Raw genomic sequence first — 18,475 nt, 5'->3', positions numbered from 1 at the left:
AAATACATAAATAAAATCTTAAAAAAAAAAGAAATTTGGGTGAAAAGACAAGATGTTATGCTTATATGCATTCCTAGTTGTGTTAGTTACAATAGAAGTTTAGTCTGCAGTTACTAAAATAATAAGGACCATGATGCATCTAGGTAGAAAAGTTTACAGCGTGAAAAACAAGGTGCATAAAGTGTGTGTGTGTGTGTGTGTGTGTGAGAGAGAGAGAGAGAGAGAGAGAGAGAGAGAATATAGAGCTAAGAAAATGAAAGCTTTGAGAAAGGACTCAAAGCACACAACAGAACTAACACACAGCAAAATACTACCAGCCTCTGCGTTTGGGAGTTGTAATTATAAATGGGGACGGGTTTTTCTTTTGCTCTGCTTTTCAAAGTTTCTCTAATGTGGTTACAATCCTGTTATAAATATATGTAAATTATATATGTTCCTTTTATAAATATGTATCTGAAGCCTCCCTGGAATTAAGGAATTCCGAGCAAGGAGTTCCTGTCCCAAAGAAGGACCACCAGGCAGCGGCCCTCTCCCCGGGCCACGTCAGTCAAACCGCCAACAGACCAACCCCCCAAGGGACCCTATTTTGGGATCTGCTAATCCCAAGGCCCGTGCCCCGAAGATGGGCCGGGTCTGCGCCCTCCGGACGTGGGAAACACTCGCCCCATCCCAGGCCGCCCCGAGACACCTGGAGGGGCGGAAATGGGTGGCCGAACTGGGTCCCCAGCCCGGTCCCGGGCGCCCTCCGCTGCGCTCCGCCTCTGCCTGGGGGAAGAGAAGTGAAAGCGGAGTCCGGGAAGCAAGAAAGTGTGGCGACGCACTTCAGGGGATGCCCAATTGGGGCAAATACTTGGCGGGAAGCAAGTTTTAGTGGCAATTTGGAAAACTGAAAGCAGCAGTTCAGGTGTGTGTGCCCCTGCAGTGATTGCGAATGAGGGCTGTTGCTAAGCCACGGACCGGAGTTTGGAGACAGTGGAACTGGATGGGGGCCCGGGGTGTTCGAGCGCTGGAAGGGAATTCTAGAGGAAGCCAGAGTGCTGCCTACTGCGGGCCAGACGCTTTGAAAACATTATCCCGTTAATACCCAGCGTACCTCAGTCAGGAAAGTTTATTGTCCTTGATTTTACAGGGACGAGGAGGGAACTGAGGCTCAGAGACGTCTGTCTGTCCAGGGTTCCACACTGGCCAGTGGCAGAACCAGGGGCAGGCCTGCAGCTGTGCTGGGCTCCGGGGGGCCCTTTCCTCTAGGTCCAGGCCAACCCCTTCCTTTTGGAGATGAGAAAACTGAAAGCCAGCGAGGGTAAGTGATTATACACGTTGTTGCAGAGCTCATCAGAAAGAGGCCAGGACCTGGAAGTCCTGTCCTGTGATCCGGGCCCAGCGCTCTTTCTGCCCCGCCCGGCCCCGCCCCCCAAGGCCTCTGACCTACCTGCTTCTAGCAGGTTCCCCTGATCGGGATGCCCAGGTCTCGGTGCCTCGCTGGGTTCTTTGCGATTTGGGACTCACTATTATTAACGGCACGATTATTTTTATTTCATTGGGTTGTTCACTTCTGTATCTCCTCCCAGGCTGGGAGTATTTGTGGAAAAACATTATCGGTAAAGTAAAGAACATGTAACTGAATACGTAAAAGCTGTTTGCCCTGGGGCTTTATGTTTGAAACTGAAGTCTGCACGACCATTGAGCGTATTATCTGGATGATATCTAATACCACCACTTTAGAGTGTGAGAATGAACTCTTTTCTTAAAAGAAAAAAATCCGAAAAGAATATTGACCTTCCTAATGTTTCCCAGCACAAAGAAATCCATCTACTGTAGATTCCAAGACAGACCAGACCAATATGTTGACATGCTGGGCTCGGATTTCATTCCTGAAAATCTGGAACCTTATGCTGTATAAATAACATGATCTTTTCCTTCATTCGAATCAAGAGAGAAAACAATTGCTGGCAGATCTCAGAGTTCGCCCTCCCCCTAACTGTCCCCACAAGTCCTAGCTTGCTACCCACAAGTCATGACTCGCATATTTTCATTTGAAGAGTTTTGAAATGTTCTGGAAATCATAGGGGGAAAGAGAACCAAATCCTCCTGAGAAATAGAGTAAGGGGAATTTTTTGGTTAAAGAGAAAAAGAACAGAAAGGCGAAATGTTTTGCGTATATGAGTGTATATGGAAATAGTTAATGGGACTCGATACTAAACTTTCTAGCATAGCCTTGTCAGATATAGAAGTGCTATTAGATCTGTCCTCATTTCTTAGAGGAAGGAGTACATCCAAGGCCAGAGAAGGAACTGGCTAACTTGGATTTCTGGTTATGGGCTCACTTCTCTGGGCAAATCAGAAAATCTAAATACCTAAAGGTGTTTGTATTACCAAAGTTATTGTTAGAAGTCATTATAATTCTGAACATGTTTAGAGGTCTTAGAGCAGTGTCACACTCACTGCTGTTGAAATTACGGTCAAACCCTCTGATATATTTCTCCATTATTTAAGTCATGTTTTGGGTGTTTTTTGTTTTTTGTTTTTGTTGTTGTTTGTTTTTTAAGAGAAAGAGTGTGCGACTGTGCATGTGGAGAGGGGACGGGGCGGAGGGGAAGAGAGAGAGAATCAAAAGCAGGCTCCATGCCCAATGCCCACTCCATCTCACAGGCCAGAGATCATGACCAGAGCTGAAATCAAGAGGTGCTTAAGAAGCTGAGCCACCCATGTGCCCCTCTGGGTTTTGTTTTCGTTTTTGCTTTTAAATTTAAAAAGCAGAAGAGTTAAGGGCAGTGGCCATGCCTTATTCTTCTTTTATAGTTCTGTGCCTGGCACCTTGTGCCAATTTTATAAACCAGTTAAATAAATGGAAATGAGCCTATTGGCTAATTCTGAGGCTATTTCCTGCCGTACATGCTCAGAGACAATGGAATGGGCTATAGAGACAGTTGGAAGCTGAGAGACCTTGAGTGAGTGATTCCAGTGAGTATCTTGGGAGGAGAAGCAGAGCCTGACACTCCACTAGCATTTTCTGTCCAGACTTACTCCCCTCTGGTCCATTCTGGCCAGTATGACTTTCAGTAGGTTTTCATTCTCATCAGTATCAAGTCCAAAGTCCACATAGGGTCCTCTGTGGCCTGTCATGCCTACCCCATCACCCAGGTGTTTCCCCACTCCTACCCACCTCTGCCCTGTGCTGAAGCCATGGGCTTTCCGTCTTTGCTCTCCACTCCCCAAGGTCAGAAGTTAGATGGCTCCAGGCCTCTCCCTTGAATACCCACCTCTAACCCCTTCTTGGCTAGTTAACTTCTACTCATCTGGTTTTTTTTTTTTTTTTAAGATTTTATTTATTTATTTGATAGAGAGATCACAAGTAGGCAGAGAGGCAGGCAGAGAGAGAGGGGGCAGCAGGTTCCCTGCTAAACAGAGAGCCTGATGCGGGGCTCCATCCCAGGACCCTGAACTCGTGACCTGAGCCGAGCTGAAGGCAGAGAGAGGCTTTAACCCACTGAGCCACCCAGGCACCCCTACTCATCTGTTTTTTTAAGGATTTATTTATCTATTTTAGAGGGAGAGGGAGAGAATGTGAGAGTGAGTGAGCACACACACATGGGAGGGGGGCGGATAGAGAGGGAGAGAGAGTCCCAAGCAGACTCCGCACTGAGCTTTGAAGCCTGATTCAGTGCTCTGTCCCACGACCCAAAGATCACGACCAGAGCTGAAAACCCAGAGTCTGACACTTAACCAACTGCACCACCCAGGTGCCCCCTTCTACCCATCTTTTATGTAGTTCTCAAGGCATCTCCTCTAGGAACCTTTTCTCATTTTGGCATGCCGAATGCAGCATTCCCTCCTCTCTGCTCCCCTGCACTCCGTCGGTGTCTGTATGTAGCCCCTAGCATACTGGATGCAGGAGGAGAAGTCTGTGCCCCCTGCTCAAGAGGGATCTCCTTGGGGGCGACCACTGAGTTTTGATCATTTCTGAGTCGCTGGTGCCTGGCACAGCGCCTGGCCACAGTAGCCTAGCGCAGTTACTGACATTTAACCTACCCCGAGGAGGAGTTTTTAATGGGTGAGACCCCAGCATCTTATTTGCAGGAGGAGCCAGAGGGAAAGACTAAAATCTCTAGGGACTCCAGATCTCCATAGAAGGAAGATTTTTTTTTTTTCATTTTCTAGAAACATTTGGCTAATAGTCAAAATGTCACCGTTGTTAGGGCTTCTCCCCCTACCTTCCCATCCCTCCTGTTTACTCCATTCTGCAGCTTCTGGAACGGACTGATTGTCTTCTAGAATGAGAGCGAAAGCTGGGATCCAGAAGGATGTGCCAAGGCCAGCTACTATCTGAAAAGCAGTAAGAGCATGCTTTCAGCAATTAAAATGTTTTACCACTTTCGATCATACAGTGACAACTAACAAAGTGTTGCCCAAAGAGGTTGAGTTTGCCTCTTTGAATAAATACGAGAAAATCAAGTGGAACAATCCATTACTATAAGCAAAGCATTCCAAGTGCTTTGTTTTGTTCAGAGTTTATTTTATTTTGTTTTGTTTTGTTTTTTAAAGGTTTTATTTCTTTGACAGAGAGAGATACAGCAAGAGGGAACACAAGCAGGGGCAGTGGCAGCGGGAGAAGGAGAGGGAGAAGCAAGCTCCCAGGACCCTGGGACTTCGTGGACTGAGCCACCCAGGCGCCCCTTAAGATTTTATTTTTAAGTAACCTCCACACCCAACATGGGGCTCAAACTCACCACCCCAAGATCTAGGAACACCTGCTCCAGGGGCTGATCCAGCCAGGTTCCCCTTAAGTAGATGCTTTAAAGACATTTGGTCTCTGGAGACGCCTGGGGGCTCAGTGGGTTAAGCCTCTGCCTTCAGCTCAGGTCATGATCCCAGGGTCCTGGGATCAAGCCTCACATAGGGCTCTCTGCTTGGCGGGGAGCCTGCTTCCCTTCCTCTCTCTCTGCCTGCCTCTCTGCCTACCTGTGATCTCTCTCTCTGTCAAAGAAATAAAATCTTAAAAAAAATTTTTTTTTGTCTCCGTAGTTAGGTCGGACCCATTCCATTCAAACCCATTTCCATAGATGTTCCAAGGCAACACTATCCAGTAGAACTTTCTGAGATGCTGGAAATATTTTATATTTGTGCTATCCAGTACAGGGCCACTAGCACAGCTGGCTCCTAGCCCCCCCCCCCCCCAGTGTGGCTAGTGCAACAGAGCAGCTGAATTTTAAATTTTGCTGCACTTCAATTAATTTACATTTAACTAGATATGCACAGCTAGTGATTACTACAACTCCAAATTAAAGGTCAGCCCTGTCAAGGCCCCACTCACCTTGCCACATAGATCATGGCCTCTGGCCAGCTTCCTTTGAGCAAAGCAGTTTTTAGAAAAACTGACATAGGCACTTTCCTGAAAAAGCTGGAAAGGTAAGGAAAAATGGAAAACTTCTTTATCCCCCATCCCAAGATTATTTTGACCACTGATGCATTTTGGTACATTTTTTTCCCGCTCTGCCCAGCTTGCTCATGAGGATCTCAAACCCGCCCCCGCCCCGGCTTTTTTAAAAGTAATCTCTACACCCAACATGGGGCTCAAACCCATGACCCCAAGACCAAGAGTCCAACGCTCTACGGACTAAGCCAGCCAGGCGCCCCCAGAGTTAAGATTTCAAAGGCACTTGTCTCTTGTTAGTCAGAAGGTCCTTACAGGGCAACAATAATAGGCTTGTGTTCTTCAGCGGCCCCCAGGGACCCTCAGGAGCAGCCAGGGCTAGTCCTCTATGACCGGACACAAGCGTGTCCTGGGGGTGAGGCCGCTCGCTCACCACCCAAGCCCAACCATCATGGCGCTCCTAGTTTTGAGGTGAGGCGGGGAGGATGGGGGTGGGGAGAGTCCTCTGTGAGCTCTAGTTGCATGTCCTGTCCTGTTTTTTAACATCTAAAGACTCTCTTCAAGAGGTAAACTCTGGAATAGTGGAGCTGCGAAGTTCCCTAGCAGAGCGCCAGGGACTGGAAGAGATGGGATCCCAGCCTCTGACTCCCAGGCCGGGGCTCCTTCCCCTCAATCACTGGCCCTTCCAGAAGCTTTCCAGGCCCAGTGAAGAGGATCCGCTGAGGGGGGTGGGGGGGCGAATGCCAGGTACTTATCCTCTCCCAGACAGTCTCCTCTGTTTGGTTTGTTGAGCAAAGTAGGAGCAAGCGCCCATTGCCGGTCACTGTACCTGGCCTGTGTCACTTGGAAGCCCCAGCCAGTGAGTAAGGGAAGTCACCGTCACCATCACTCCGAAAAGCCTGCTGGCCTGCTCCCACCATGCCCTTCTTTCTGAGCCTTCTTTCTCCCAGGCCTTCTCAGAATGGCCTGCTTGAAACCCGAGCCCAGTTCTTTCCCACACAGGCAGGAAAGGTTCCCACAGTGCCGGCAACCTTTTTACAGGCTCCCATGGCACTCCAGACGGAGGGCCACAGTCCTCCGGGAGGCCAGCTGTGGCCCCGGCTCGGCGGTAGGGTAATTTGCCCACGCTCCCCTGCCCCTTCAGGGGATCTTGCTGGCGAGGCCACACAGGCACGACTCTCCCGTGCCCCCTTAGTTTTCCATCTCGTGGTCTCCACCAACTTGGAAGTCGGGACCCTGTTGCTACCTTCCAAATCCCCTAGCCCTGTTTGCTCCCAGTAAATTTAAACAACTGCATGAGTGGGTCTAAACTCCCCTTTGTGCTATAATTAGGCTGGAACAAGGCTCACCCCAGGACAGAAATACTGTATGGGGCGGGTTATACACCACTGCTGGTCCCCACAGTAGGGAAGTAGCGACCTTTTGAATAGGAGGATTAACACATTAGCACATAGATTCCTGCTTCCGGGGAGGGTTGAATTCTAGGATAAGAGCTCCAGCTTGTCCCCGATGGGGGAGGGGGAGGAGGGAGCCATGCAAACTAAAGACTGTGTGTTCCTGGGGTACCTGGGGGGTAGTCAATGCAGGAAGAGGCAACAGGTATGAGGCAGGGGTGGGGGGGAGCAGAGCCGCTCCAGACAGTCCCTGGCTCAGTGTCGTGCGTGGGAACCGCAGACGCTCCGGAAGGGAAAGCGTCTCTTGTCATCGGTCTCCGCCTTCTTCCCTGTCAGGTGGTGCTGGGGCAGCTGGCGAGCCACAGCGAAGCCCCAGGAACAGAAAGGTCTGGAAAGCAAGGGGCTGTGTGACCCCTGGCAGGTGCCTATGCCTCTCAGGGCCTGTTTCTCATCTGTCCATGTACTAGGGATAGTAACATCAACCTCAGGGGGCTGGCTGGAGGATGAAAGGGGGTGACTTCCTCAGTAGATTCTCCCCTGATTCTCGTCTTTGAGTCTGCTTCCAGTTATGCCCCAAGACAGTTGTCCCACTTCTGTCCCCTCCCCTTGCCCATTAGCATCTGGGGCCTGAGTAGAGGTGAGTGGGGTCCCTCTCAGCTCCCCTCCCAAAGGGCTCAGTCCTGAATGGCCACCGTAGCCCTGATACTCTCAGACAATCTCATGGAAAGGGCACTCTTGATGTTCTCAACGGCCAAAGGGGAGATGGGTGGTGGCCCAGAGGGGACCCACAGGGTCTCTGTACCCATTCATGGAAGTGCATTGAAATGGGTCCCGAGCCAGCAAGAGAGGATATAAACCATCAAGGGGCCTCGGTGAGTTATCGGCTGAGATCTTCAGAGTCACGGAGCACGTATGTTCCAGTGGTGGCCTGAGTCTTTGCTCCTTTCATTAATAAGTCCAGGATCTTGAAAATCCTTTGTAAATTGTCAATGGAGATGGATACTCCCTCCCAAGTGTAAAGCATTATTATTGAAAGTAGCACCCCAAATTCTTTAATGTTTTCTTTAAAATAAATAGTCATTTGGGGGCCGAATGCATTTACAACTTGATGGCACTCCAGATAGAGCTCCAAATCTGCCTCTCAAAGCCCACATCTCCAGATGGAGTCTATCTGGCCCGAGTGGCTGAATTCTGCTTTGTGAATAGCCACTCTTTCAGGGAATGATGATTTGTGTAGGGTCAAAGGTCAAGAATGCTAATTTCACATCCTTTAGGGGACCGGTGAGCTAGTGAAAAATGGTTGGGAGTTTATAAATGTCTTGTATGTACTTGTCAAGCTTGCTCGGTGGCAGCTCTTCCTTGGGGCCGAAGAATGCAAGTCCAAACCACTCTCCACGAGCGTACCCGCCTGGCACCCAGAAAGTCCAACATCAGAAGGAAGGCCCCGCACCTGGAGTGCCCAACTCCCCCAGGGTCAAAGCAGGACCATCCTAACTCATCCCAGGACGTGCTCGGTCTGAGCCTCGCCTCCTCCGGGATCCCCGCTTAGGAGGCCCAGCCTCGGTTTCTAGGGGGAGAAATCCCCACCCTCTGGGCCAGGACTGGCGGCGGACCCGCGGGCCACCGAGGTGAGGATGCCACGGTCTCATGCTTAGTCCCTTTGAATCGTGGGCGGTTAGGGCCTCGGTTTTGCAAATTTGGGCAAAGCAGCAGGATATGTGGTTAGGAAGACAAAATCAGAAACTTAAACACTCACCCACATGGAGAACTCATTACCTTAGCAGGCAACCCATTTAGGTTTGAACAGCTCTAGTGGGCTAGAAAGCTCTTCCTTATATAGAGTGGAAATCTGCCTCCTTGTAGCTTCCACTGTCCCTCCTTCAGGAACCACGAGGATGAAATCTGTGTCCCGCCCCCCCCCATCAACAGGACTGAGGAGCATTGTTCCCTGGCCCCCGAGAGAAGATGCGACAGTCCCTAAATCACATGCCATCTCAGGGGTTCCACTGGCAGTCTTTTCTGACCCCACGTGAGCTCTCCTTCACCCCAAGACGAAAAGGCGGCCCTGAATTTGCAGTGTCAACCGAATGTTGTGCTTTGGCTCATATGGTTGATGACTCTTCAGCCACCAGAAGCAGATGTCACACCAAGTCCCATAGAGTGAGTGCCTTTACTGCATTGGTGGTAGGAGCACGCAAAAGATATCAGCTGGTTACAGTCTTAAGCACACCTGAAAAGGTCAGGCTTTGAAAGGCTCCAAGTGTGCTGGCGCGTGAACAGGCCCCTCCCCCCTCCTCCTGCGCCCTCCCTTCGGCTTCTATCACTTTTAACAGGCATTTTGCTGTCAAAGACTCAATGCCGCAGAAGGTAATCTGGGCACGTGTTGTAGAGGTAATTATCTCCCATCTACTCCCGGAGATGACTGAGCCTCCCCCCGGGCTCCCTCCCCCACCCCCATCTGCTCCAGCCTGGCTAGCCAGCCCCAGTCCCCAAAAGTCCTCAACACAGTCGTGTTAACACAACTTAAGCGGAGGCTTCTAACTAGCCTGCTGACCAGGTCCCCAAGGTCAGACAGTCTGCTGCTTCAATGGAGGCTATGTCCTGTGTCGAGGACTGTTCTAGCTGCTGTGAGAGCCACAGGGAACAAAAGAAGTAAAAGCCAGGGGCCCTTGTCCCTGCCCGGTTTACAGGCCTAATTAGGAATCTCCAAGTGACTCTCTTGAGAAAAGATTTAAGGACACTTACAAAACAACATACAAGTGGGTATAATAGGGAAAGAAGTGAGCCAAGGGGAGAGTCTAAGTTCCTTGAGGGGAGGGCCTTGCCTTTGTGTCCCTCCCGGAAGGGTCTCCCCACTTCCTTATTAACCTTTTGTCTGAAGCCTTTAAAAGGAACTTTAGGCTGGCCAGCCTCCTCTTTCTCTCTGGCTCGGGGATCAAGTTGACAACTGTGTGGACTTCATTGACTTTAGATGGGGATATCTCAATATCTTGCTGAGATGACTGAATAGGCCTTTGAGGTCCACCCATCTGGAGCTCAGCATTCCAGAGGGGACAGCAATGATAAAGCTTTCCTCTTAAGGGTCTTCCCCTATCCTTTCCTGCTTTATAATAATAATAATAATAATAAAAGTAATAATAATCATAACAGCATGCTTACTATCGAAGCCCTGGTCTATGCTGGGCGATTTACATATGTTATTTCGTACTCTCTTTTATTCATTCAGAAACATCTGTCTGCTGAAACAAGTAAGCATTCATCCACTCCGCTTAGCAGTGATGAAAACTTACCCAGAGGCCTGGGTCCAGCCTGGGGTTCTGCAGGAAGGTGAAAAACAAATCTGAAGAGGACACAGGAAAAAAAAAAAGAAAAGCCCACCAAAGGAATAAAAGGTTTTGAATGGATAGGTGAGAGCCTATTATATAAATCATGACATCACAGCCACATGTCCCTATAGCAAAATACTGGCAAAAACGCTGGGCAGTGGGACATTTACTGAAAGCAGTGTTTAGAGCAATTGAGAAAATGAGATCCACCCTTCAAATGTTTTGACATGGATTTTTTTAATTTAGATTTTATTTTTTTATTTGACAGAGAGAGATTACAGTAGACAGAGAGGCAGGCAGAGAGAGAGAGAGAGAGAGGGAAGCAGGCTCCCTGCTGAGCAGAGAGCCCGATGCGGGACTCGTTCCCAGGACCCTGAGATCATGACCTGAGCTGAAGGCAGAGGCCTAACCCACTGAGCCACACAGGTGCCCCCCCCACAATTTTTTCTAAAAGATGTTTTTAATCTTTACAACCGCCATTTGAGGAAGACCCTATTTTTATTCCCATTTTCCAAATTAGGAAACAAACCTGGAAAAATGAAATAACTTTTCCGAGATCACATATGAACCAAGTGGCAGAAGATGCAAACACAAGTTTACCCAATTCCAAGTCTAGGATTCTTTCTACTATATCATATTGCTCTCTAGCAATGAATGAGTTAAGCTAGACCATGGGACAGCAGGGGACAAACCCCAGTTGTGTCCGTCCAGCCCCAGGCGGAGTGCTGAGCTGCTCTTGTCTCCCCACGGGCCAGAGGAAGAGCCCCCAACCCTGAGCAGCAGAGGGAGGGGCCTCCCTTCTCTGAGCCTCATCTCAGTGAAAGCGCAAGGGGTCGTCCAGGCTCGAGTTGGGGCTGGAAAGGCAGCCCTGTCCCAGCAGAGACGCCCAGCCTCCCCTTGGCCCACACGTGGACCAGGCCGGCTTCTCCAGCCCCTCCGCAGCAGGCTGCCATGGCCACCAGGCCACACACAAGGGCAAGGAGGCCGCCTCCTCCCTGGGGCCCTCCCTGGTGCATCCGGGGCGGCACCTTTTGGGCCGCTTCAGCTCTGTGCCCGGTGCCTGGCGGGGCCGCTGGTCTCTGCCTTGATATCTTCAGCGCCCGCCTGGGTGGGGGTGGTCGCATCCCGGACCCGCCTGACCGCAGGGCACGGGCCCTGGCGACTCTCTGAGGCCCCTTCTCGCACCGTGACCCAATTTTCCCGAGGGTCCCCCGAGCCCTGGGCGACAGGCAGGCGGCCTTGCTGGGACCCCAGGGGAAGCCGAGGCTGGGGGGCCAGGGCCCAGGAGGCGGCTAGGCAAGAGGGTGCCGCCAGAACAGAGGGGCACCGTCTAGCTTGCTTCTTCTGATGCAGAACGGATTGTAATTATAATACTTGGAATGGGTGGGAGGCCTGCCTTCCAGAAGCTCCAAGCCCAATAGAGTATTGCATACTCTTTCCGCTAGTTTGACAATCATCCATGACATTGTTTCTATGGGAAATGTTTTCTAGTTCCCAGACTGCCTGATTGCATGCTGGGAACTGGCTGCACAGACAGAAGAGAGGGAGCAAAAGGTAGACGCCACTAAGAGTCAGAGGACCTGTTCAGAGAATGTGTTCTAGAAGTTCAGAGGAAGGAGGGAGGACACTGGCCTGGGCATTGCAAGACCTCCTGGGGCAGGGGAGCGTGAGCTGTGCTTTCAAGAGGAGTAGGATTTTAGTGTGTGTCTTGGGGGGTGTTGGGAAAAGGGTGCTTTCTCCTAAGACAAGAACAGGGTGCTCACTCCACAAGCTGGGAGAAGTGGTTCATGCATTCTGGCTGGGGTCAAGGGATGTCAGTCAGACCAGATGGGATTGCCTACGGAGCTCACAAAGGAGAGAAGGAGGGGTTGGAGGGAGAAGAGGCACAATTTATCATTAGTACTGTGGGCCAGGCATGTGACCTACATGATGTCTCTTCCTCATAGGGCCCCTCATTGCTTAGATGAAGAAATAGCCTCATGGATGTCGAGTGAGGCTCTTACGCTCTCCACGACCTCCCTGCCAGGAGAGTTAGAGTAAGTGCTAGAGCCAGGATTTGAATCCAGGTCTGTGTGGGTGTTTCCATGCTGTTATGCCTTCTTACTCTTACACATGTCTCTGAATCCTGTGTTGGACATAAAAATGCCCATGGAAGGAGGCCCTGGGTTGCTCCGTTGGTTAAGTATCTGCCTTCAGCTCTGGTCATGACCTCAGGGCCCTGGGATCGAGCCCCCACATAGGGCTCCCTGCTCAGCTGGGAGCCTACTTCTTCCTCTCCCTGTGTCCCTCTCCCCTGCTCGTGTGCTCACTTTCTCTAGTAAATAAAATCTTAAAAAATAATTAAAATGCCCATGGAAGTCCTTGTTTCTGAACATGGTCCAAAGGCCACTTGGTCCAGATCCTTGAAAAGTCAGAGGCCATGGGGACTCTCTGAGATTCTTGGGGCTACCATAAGAAACCACCACCGAGTGGAAGGCTCAAGACAATGTGAGTGCGTTCTTTCAGTTCTGGAAGCCGGGAGTCTGAAATCAAGGTGTCAGCCAAGGTATCCCCCTCGGGAGCCTTTAGCAGACTATCCTTGGGTGTCAGGCTTCCCCAGAGAAACAGAACTGATAGGATATGTATATTCTATGGAGCGCGAGAGAGATTTATCATAAGGAATGTGAGGGCTCACAAGTCCAAAACCTGCAGGGTGGGCTGGCGGGCTGGAGACCTAGGAGAACCAGTATTCCAGTTGGAGGCTGAGGCCTGAGCTAATATCTCCGATCAAGCTGAAAGTCAGTTTGCTGGGGGTGAGAGTCGGATCATCTTCTTGTTTTACTCTGGCTTTCAACTGCTTGGATGAAGCCTGTCTCCCTTATGGAGGGCAATCTCTTTACCCAAAGCCCTCTGATTTGATGTTAATGTCATCAGAAACACACCCTCACAGAAAAGCTCAGAGTAATGTTTGAGCAAGCATCTGGGTATCCTGTGGTCTGGCCAAGTTGACACTTAGAATTAACCATCATAGCTTCCTTGCCTCTTCCAGGTCCTGGGGGCTCTCGGCATTCCTCATTTTCCCGCTGCATGATTCCAATCCCCAATTCCATCTTCACACAGCTTTCTTTCTATGTGTCCTGGCCCAGTTCCTCCTCTGTCTCTTAGGCCCATCCTAAATCTAAATCTCGGATGATTTCATTTCAAGATCGTTAGCTTAATGACATTATCCAAGACCCTTTTTCCAAGTCAGGTCGTAATCACAGTTTCTGGAGGTTAGGACACGGATGCATTTTTTTGTGGGGCAAACGTTCAGCCCACGAAACTGGTATTGCCCCCTGGAAATCTGAGGAGTTCTGCTGGAATGGCTACTTCCTAGCTTCAGATACAAAACAAAATAAAAACCCCCAAACTGAAGACGCCGGACTATTACTAATCCTCGTGATGGAGGTAAGTTGGCCACCATTTAGGGTAGACGTCGTGTTAGCGTCATGCGCAGGGGCCAGGAAATGTCGTTGCTCCCTCTGGAGAGCTGCCTGGCCCATCGTGGTGTGACGTGAGGAGGAGAAAGGTGCCCAGAGAATCCTCACATTTTCTTTCAAAATGTATTTTCTTTATTTTTACATTATATTTGTCCATTATTTCACACACAGCTTTTCCACAGTGGCCAGATATAAAAGGTTTTATTTTTACAGCTTCCAGTTTTTTTTTTTTATTATTATGAACGCATCTAATATTATAAAGAATTTGAGAGTGGAAAAGTAAATGACTCCTAATCATTCCATCCGATACAGGCGATCTCTGGTCTTTATATTCCCTTTCATTCTTGTCCACCTATGTCTTAGCTCCTTTGTGAAGTCTTCCCTTATTTTTCAGCACGCTTTGATGTTCCTTCTGCCATCCAAAAGCAGTTTGTGGATTATAACACTTTTCACTTTATTTAAAGGTTTTATTTAGGAGGAATCTCTACACTTAACGTGGGGCTCAAACCCACATCCCCGAGATAGAGTCACATGCTCCTCTGACTGAGCCAGCTACGTGCCCCACACTTTGCACTTTGATTGTATGACTTGCACTCAGACCACATCTCCTGCAGAGCAGGGACCATATTTTTTCACCTTTGTGTCTCCTACACACAGTACAATACCTGGTACAAAGTAAATGGTCAATAAAGCTTTTCAAATGAATTCATATGTCTATGTGTACTGTCATGATCATGATAAGCATGTGCTTTTGTTAGTGAGTATCAGAGTGCACACATTTTTATATGCTATTATTTGTTTTTCACATAATGTATTTCAAGAGTTTCCTAATATGACTTTTTTTAAAGATTTCATTTATTTTTATTTATTTGACAGAGAGAAATCATAAGCAGACGGAGAGACAGGCAGAGAGAGAGAGAGAGAGAGGGAAGCAGGCTCCCTGCTGAGCAGAGAGCCCGATGCAGGACTCGATCCCAGGACCCCGATATCATGACCCGAGCCGAAGGCAGCAGCCTAACCCACTGAGCCACCCAGGCGCCCCCTAATATGTTTTTTAAGGGGGCAGGGAAGGGGAAGAACAGAGAGAGAGAGAGAAAGAATCTTTTTTTTTTTTTAAAGATTTTATTTATTTATTTATTTGACAGAGATCACAAGTAGGCAGAGAGGCAGGCAGAGAGAGGAGGAAGCAGGCTCCCTACGGAGCAGAGAGCCCGATACAGGGCTGGATCCCAGGACCCTGAGATCATGACCCGAGCCAAAGGCAGAGGCTTTAACCCACTGAGCCACCCAGGCGCCCCAAGAGAGAGAAAGAATCTTAAGCAGGCTCCATGCCCAGTACAGAGCCTGATGCAGGGCTTGATCTCACAATGCTGAGATCATGACCTGAGCCCAGAACAAGAGTGTGACACTTAACTGACTGAGCCACCCAGGTGCCCCAATTTCCCCCAATATTCTATCCTATTAATGGACAGTTGTTTGCTGAGTCATTTCCCTCCTCTTGGGAATGGTTGTTTTCAGCCTCACACTATTTGCCATTATACTCAATTGAACACTTGCATAGGCAGAGCTGCTGCTGCTGCTTCTCCTTCTTCTCCTTCCTCTTCTTTTTTCAAAGTAGGCTCCATGGCCAGCATGGAGCCCACCATGGGGCCTGAACCCACGACCCTGAAATCAAGATCTGAGCTGAGCTCAAGGGTCAGACACTTAACCAACTGAGCCAGCCAGGTATCCGTTTCTTGTTTTTTTTTTTTTTTTTTTTTTTTTGTTTTTTTTTTTAGTGAATGAAATTTCCAAAAGTGGGATGAAAATTTTTAAGAGTTCTTGTTAACATTTTGCTTCTTAAGAAGATCATGCCAATTTGCATTAACAGTGTATAGAAGTAATATTATAACCACAATTCTTTGAGTATTGTGTTCAAAAATTATTTTTTTCTATTTCAAAAAGTGTTCATGTAAAACCTCAATTTTATTGTGTCATTATATGTTTTCCAAGTTATCCATTGGGCATTTTATGAAATACCATTGAAAAACATTGAAAAAATACCATTGAAAATACTCTTTCTCTAGATCTGTTTCCTTCTTAGCCAATAATAAAAGAAGTGATACATATTTTTGACTTTTGGTTTAGACAGCCCCTTACTTCCAGTATCAGTTTCACTATTTGTCAAGTGGGCTAAAATTACAAGAGCGACTTATTACATTAAATACTTATTTCTTGTTCATATTGTGTAAGAGTTGGTAATTAGCTGAAGCTCTATCTCAGCTGTGCTTCCATTTTATGCATTGTTCATTTGATCAAAACTAAAGAAGTAGTCCTAATATGGCACGTACTCATTTCAGTATCTTGTACTCTCCATCTTTGTTAAGAACAGTTTCCAAAATCTCCTTACTTTTAGAGCTCTATGTTAGAGTTGGCCAGAAAAAGAGTTTGCTTGATATCTGCACCACCCCTCATCCAAGGTAGCACAGCTGAGTGCCAAAAAAGACCTTAGCCCATGATTTCCCAACTCTGCCCCGAAGCTCAGAGTCCCGGTATAAAGACTCAAAGCTCCATATTTGGGCACCAAACGATGAAGTTTTAGAGTATAAGTGACGTTCGTTGGGGTGAGGTCCGGAGCCAATGACCAAGAAAGAATTCTTGAGACATCTCTGATGCAAAATGGTGGCTTATTAAAGCACGGGGACAGGACCTGTGGGCAGCTGAAAATTATTTGTGTAATTGTTTTCAAACACTATTTCATCATAACTTTTAGTTTTGAATCCAATAAAACTTAACAAACATGTTTCATTGCAGTTGTATATGTAAATCACACTTCTAGATAAAACTAGAAGTTTCCAGGTATCCAGCAGTGCACGTGTATCCCCTGTGGACAAGTAGAAAAGCAGTGCATTTTGTTAAAAATGGCGGAGAGAAGAGAAAAGTCACTACCCCAGTACAGACCAGCCGTTGGGAAACAAAGACCTCCTTGACACACATACAAAGTGATCCATTTTTGATCAGCTCTGAGACACTTCCTTCAGCCACACTGGTTAAAGCCTTCACATATTTATAGTGAAGACCGGAGACTACCCATGTCTTTAATAGTAGGAAGCTGCATATGGCTTTACTGATACTATGTGAATCCTGTCTTTTCAGTAAATTCTTTTGATATCTGGGGCACCTGGGTGGCTCAGTGGGTTAAAGCCTCTGCTTTCGGCTCAGGTCATGATCCCAGGGTCCTGGGATCGAGCCCCACATTGGGCTGTCTGCTCAGCGGGGAATCTGCTTCCTCCTCTCTCTCTGCCTACTTGTGATCTCCATCTGTTAAATAAATAAATAAAATCTTTTAAAAAATCCTTTTGTTATCTTTTGTAAGTCCTTAAGCCCCCTGCAATATTTTATACCTAGACATTTAGCTAAATAAATACTTTGATTACCGAGTTTATATTTGGTCACTATTGCTTTTGTTCTCCATTTTTTCCCGAGGTTTGAGTTTCCCTCTGGTATGATTTCCCATTTGTCTGAAGAGCTTATTTCCTATAGCACAGGCCTCCTGACAACTAGTTCTCCTAGTTTGCTTTCATTCGAAATGTCTTTGTTTCATCTTTACTTTGTTTTTTAAAAGATTTTTTATTTGAAGTCATCTCCGCACCCACGGTGGGACTCGAACTCGTGACCTTGAGATCAAGTGTCACACACTTTAGTGACTGAGCCAGCCAGGTGCCCTTCATCTGTATTCTTGAAAGATTCTTGCACTGGTTGTAGAGTTCTGGGTTGACAGCTTTTCTTTTAGCACTTTAAAGATGTTCCAACTATATTCGTCCTTCATGGTTTCTGGAAAGCAGATTCCAGTCCTTTGTATGTTCATTCCTCTCTCTATATAATATTTTGTTTCTCTCTGGCTACATGCAAGATTTACCTTTTATCCTTGACTTTCATCTACTTGATTATGATGCATTAGGTATGGTTTTCTTCATATTTATCCGGTCTGGTGTTCACCAAATTTTGGGATGTTTTTGCCATTATTATTTTTTTTTTCCTTCTTGGACAATTCCCTTATGTTAGGTCTTTTGACACTGTCTCACAGGTCCCTGTGGCTTTGGTCATTTTATTTTCTGATCTTTGTTCTCTCTCCGTTAGACCGGAATATTTCTAGTGATCTCTTCGTGTTTGCTCCCTTTTTCTCTGTCTTTTCCCACTGTGCTCTTGAGTCCATTCAGGGTTTTTTTTTCCCCCCAATACTATGCTTTTTGGTTTTGAAAATTCATTCATTTTTATAGTTTCTATTCCTTTTTTTTTGAGATATCCTTCTTTTTTACATTCATTACAAGCATATTTTTCTTCTCCTCATTGACCATCATTAGAATACCTCCTTCAAAATCTTTGCTTGATCATTCCAACTTCAGGTCATCTCTGTGTTGAGCTCAACTGATTGCCTTTTGCCTTAGAATGGGTGGGTCACATTTTCCTATTTTTGTTTTGCTTTTGGAATTTTATTTGACACAGAGAGAGAGAGAGCACAAGCAGGGTGAGTGGGAGAGGGAGAAGCAGACTCCCCACTGAGCAGGGAACGTGATGCCAAGCTTGATCCCACAACCCTGTGATCACAACCTGAGCCAAAGGCAGGCACACAACCGACTGAGCCATCCAGGTGCCCTGTTTTTGTTTTTTGTTTGTTTACTTTTGTTTTGTATATTTGGTAATTCTGATCATAGGCAGGACATTGTAATTGTCAGGTTGTATAGAGTCTCTGGATTTTTGTATAGTCCTCCAACAGTGTTCATGTTTTTTGTTTTAGTGAGGAATTAAGTTGGTGAGGCTCAGACTGCAAACTCTATCTTGCCAGCTCAGCTCAGTTATCAGTTCAGATCTTTTAGCCCTAGCCGTAATGTGATTTGAGTCTGCCCTAGGCATGTATGATTCAAGGGTCCTGGGGTCAGCCAGAGA

General features: G+C 47.5%; 1 long non-coding RNA gene across 1 annotated transcript; it reads left to right on the top strand.

Moving 5' to 3' along the window:
• The first annotated feature begins 933 nt into the window (after positions 1–933).
• On the top strand, positions 934–10,171 carry LOC309855988. The gene is made up of 2 exons (XR_014307024.1): positions 934–1,300; positions 9,992–10,171. It is a non-coding gene; the product is annotated as an uncharacterized lncRNA (long non-coding RNA).
• The last annotated feature ends 8,304 nt before the right edge of the window (positions 10,172–18,475 follow it).

This window comes from Mustela nivalis (assembly GCF_964662115.1).
Source record: "Mustela nivalis genome assembly, chromosome: X".
Classification (NCBI taxonomy): Eukaryota; Metazoa; Chordata; class Mammalia; order Carnivora; family Mustelidae; genus Mustela; species Mustela nivalis.
Note: the sequence above shows the minus strand (reverse complement) of the source record. Positions and strands in the feature narration are given on the sequence as shown.